General features: G+C 47.5%; 4 non-coding genes and 6 pseudogenes across 4 annotated transcripts; all 10 read right to left on the bottom strand.

Annotated features, from left to right (window-relative positions):
* Positions 1 to 137: 137 nt before the first annotated feature.
* Positions 138 to 246, bottom strand: LOC138545461 (5S ribosomal RNA; annotated as a pseudogene).
* Positions 247 to 352: 106 nt separating this feature from the next.
* Positions 353 to 471, bottom strand: LOC138540880 (5S ribosomal RNA). The gene has a single exon (XR_011288907.1). It is a non-coding gene; the product is annotated as a 5S ribosomal RNA (ribosomal RNA).
* A 106-nt stretch (positions 472 to 577) lies between these two features.
* On the bottom strand, positions 578 to 686 carry LOC138543948 (5S ribosomal RNA; annotated as a pseudogene).
* A 106-nt stretch (positions 687 to 792) lies between these two features.
* Positions 793 to 901, bottom strand: LOC138544542 (5S ribosomal RNA; annotated as a pseudogene).
* Positions 902 to 1,007: 106 nt separating this feature from the next.
* LOC138540879 (5S ribosomal RNA) lies at positions 1,008 to 1,126 on the bottom strand. The gene has a single exon (XR_011288906.1). It is a non-coding gene; the product is annotated as a 5S ribosomal RNA (ribosomal RNA).
* A 106-nt stretch (positions 1,127 to 1,232) lies between these two features.
* LOC138545584 (5S ribosomal RNA) lies at positions 1,233 to 1,341 on the bottom strand (annotated as a pseudogene).
* A 106-nt stretch (positions 1,342 to 1,447) lies between these two features.
* LOC138544541 (5S ribosomal RNA) lies at positions 1,448 to 1,556 on the bottom strand (annotated as a pseudogene).
* A 106-nt stretch (positions 1,557 to 1,662) lies between these two features.
* LOC138544706 (5S ribosomal RNA) lies at positions 1,663 to 1,781 on the bottom strand. The gene has a single exon (XR_011290738.1). It is a non-coding gene; the product is annotated as a 5S ribosomal RNA (ribosomal RNA).
* A 106-nt stretch (positions 1,782 to 1,887) lies between these two features.
* On the bottom strand, positions 1,888 to 2,006 carry LOC138537203 (5S ribosomal RNA). Its single transcript, XR_011285346.1, has one exon. It is a non-coding gene; the product is annotated as a 5S ribosomal RNA (ribosomal RNA).
* A 464-nt stretch (positions 2,007 to 2,470) lies between these two features.
* Positions 2,471 to 2,500, bottom strand: part of LOC138544294 (5S ribosomal RNA) — a 109-nt pseudogene continuing 79 nt past the window's right edge.

The raw sequence follows: 2,500 nt of genomic DNA, 5'->3' as shown, positions 1-2,500 counted from the left end.
TGTAAAAAGGTAGCTCCAGCCCTCATGATGTTGTCCAACATTTCCGCTATAAAACGGGATACAATTATTTTGGAAACATACCAAATTTGAAAAATAATTGAGAAGTTGCGCAATTACTAATCATGGAGCACAAAAAATGCCTACAGCACCTGGTATTCCCAGGCAGTCTCCCATCCAAGTACTAACTAGGCCCGACCCTGCTTAGCTTCTGAGATCGGGCGCATTCAGTGTGGTGTGGCCGTAGGCTCTGGGCCTAGTGAGTTTTGTACTTTTAAGCATCTAGTCGGCTAGACCTTGCAGTTTTGAAAGGCAATTGTGAAATGGCTCACTTCCTGAACTTGGAGCACAAAAAAGCCTACAGCACCTGGTATTCCCAGGCGGTCTCCCATCCAGGTACTAACTAGGCCCGACACTGCTTAGCTTCTGAGATCAGATGAGATCGGGCGCATTCAGTGTGGTGTGGCCGAAGGCTCTGGGCTTAGTGAGTTTTGTACTTTTAAGCATCTAGTCGGCTAGACCTTGCAGTTTTGAAAGGCAATTGTGAAATGGCTCACTTCCTGAACTTGGAGCACAAAAAAGCCTACAGCACCTGGTATTCCCAGGTGGTCTCCCATCCAGGTACTAACTAGGCCCGACACTGCTTAGCTTCCGAGATCAGACGCAATCAGTGTGGTGTGGCCGTAGGCTCTGGGCCTAGTGAGTTTTGTACTTTTAAGCATCTAGTCAGCTAGACCTTGCAGTTTTGAAAGGCAATTGAGAAATGGCTCACTTCCTGAACTTGGAGCACAAAAAAGCCTACAGCACCTGGTATTCCCAGGCGGTCTCCCATCCAGATACTAACGAGGCCCGACACTGCTTAGCTTCCGAGATCGGGCGCATTCAGTGTGGTGTGGCCGTAGGGTCTGGGCCTTGTGAGTTTTGTACTTTTAAGCATCTAGTCGGCTAGACCTTGCAGTTTTGAAAGGCAATTGAGAAATGGCTCACTTCCTGAACTTGGAGCACAAAAAAGCCTACAGCACCTGGTATTCCCAGGCGGTCTCCCATCCAGGTACTAACTAGGCCCGACACTGCTTAGCTTCTGAGATCAGATGAGATCGGGCGCATTCAGTGTGGTGTGGCCGAAGGCTCTGGGCTTAGTGAGTTTTGTACTTTTAAGCATCTAGTCGGCTAGACCTTGCAGTTTTGAAAGGCAATTGTGAAATGGCTCACTTCCTGAACTTGGAGCACAAAAAAGCCTACAGCACCTGGTATTCCCAGGTGGTCTCCCATCCAGGTACTAACTAGGCCTGACACTGCTTAGCTTCCGAGATCAGACGCAATCAGTGTGGTGTGGCCGTAGGCTCTGGGCCTAGTGAGTTTTGTACTTTTAAGCATCTAGTCAGCTAGACCTTGCAGTTTTGAAAGGCAATTGAGAAATGGCTCACTTCCTGAACTTGGAGCACAAAAAAGCCTACAGCACCTGGTATTCCCAGGCGGTCTCCCATCCAGATACTAACGAGGCCCGACACTGCTTAGCTTCCGAGATCGGGCGCATTCAGTGTGGTGTGGCCGTAGGGTCTGGGCCTTGTGAGTTTTGTACTTTTAAGCATCTAGTCGGCTAGACCTTGCAGTTTTGAAAGGCAATTGAGAAATGGCTCACTTCCTGAACTTGGAGTACAAAAAAGCCTACAGCACCTGGTATTCCCAGGCGGTCTCCCATCCAGGTACTAACTAGGCCCGACACTGCTTAGCTTCTGAGATCAGACGAGATCAGGCGCATTCAGTGTGGTGTGGCCGTAGGCTCTGGGCCTAGTGAGTTTTGTACTTTTAAGCATCTAGTCGGCTAGACCTTGCAGTTTTGAAAGGCAATTGAGAAAGGGCTCACTTCCTGAACTTGGAGCACAAAAAAGCCTACAGCACCTGGTATTCCCAGGCGGTCTCCCATCCAGGTACTAACTAGGCCTAACACTGCTTAACTTCCAAGATCAGACGAGATCGGGTGCATTCAGTGTGGTGTGGCCGTAGGCTCTAGGAATGCTAAGAATATTACTCTTATGCATTTGCATTTAGTAAGCTAAGCCATGCAGCCACTTGCAACATGATACCACGCTCATCGCTCGATCAGGCTCGATCAGGCGAGATATATAAGACTGGTGGGCCCATTCAGGACTCCTATGTCTGGTAGGATAACTTTAATTCATCCATCCTGTGTCTGTTGCAGGGAGGTGGAGAGAACAATCAACACAATAATGGTTTTCTTTCATGCCTCTTGAAGGACTCAATATTCTCTGTACTGCATTACATGTGAAAGTCGATTTATTACCCATGAACACACTACCTGTATGCTAATTCTATGTAAAAAGGTAGCTCCAGCCCTCATGATGTTGTCCAACATTTCCGCTATAAAACGGGATACAATTATTTTGGAAACATACCAAATTTGAAAAATAATTGAGAAGTTGCGCAATTACTAATCATGGAGCACAAAAAAAGCCTACAGCACCTGGTATTCCCAGGCAGT

This window comes from Ambystoma mexicanum, unplaced genomic scaffold, assembly GCF_040938575.1.
Source record: "Ambystoma mexicanum isolate Mex_15411 unplaced genomic scaffold, UKY_AmexF1_1 Mex_scaf10, whole genome shotgun sequence".
NCBI classification, from domain to species: domain Eukaryota; kingdom Metazoa; phylum Chordata; class Amphibia; order Caudata; family Ambystomatidae; genus Ambystoma; species Ambystoma mexicanum.
This window is presented reverse-complemented; position numbering and strand designations above follow the sequence as displayed.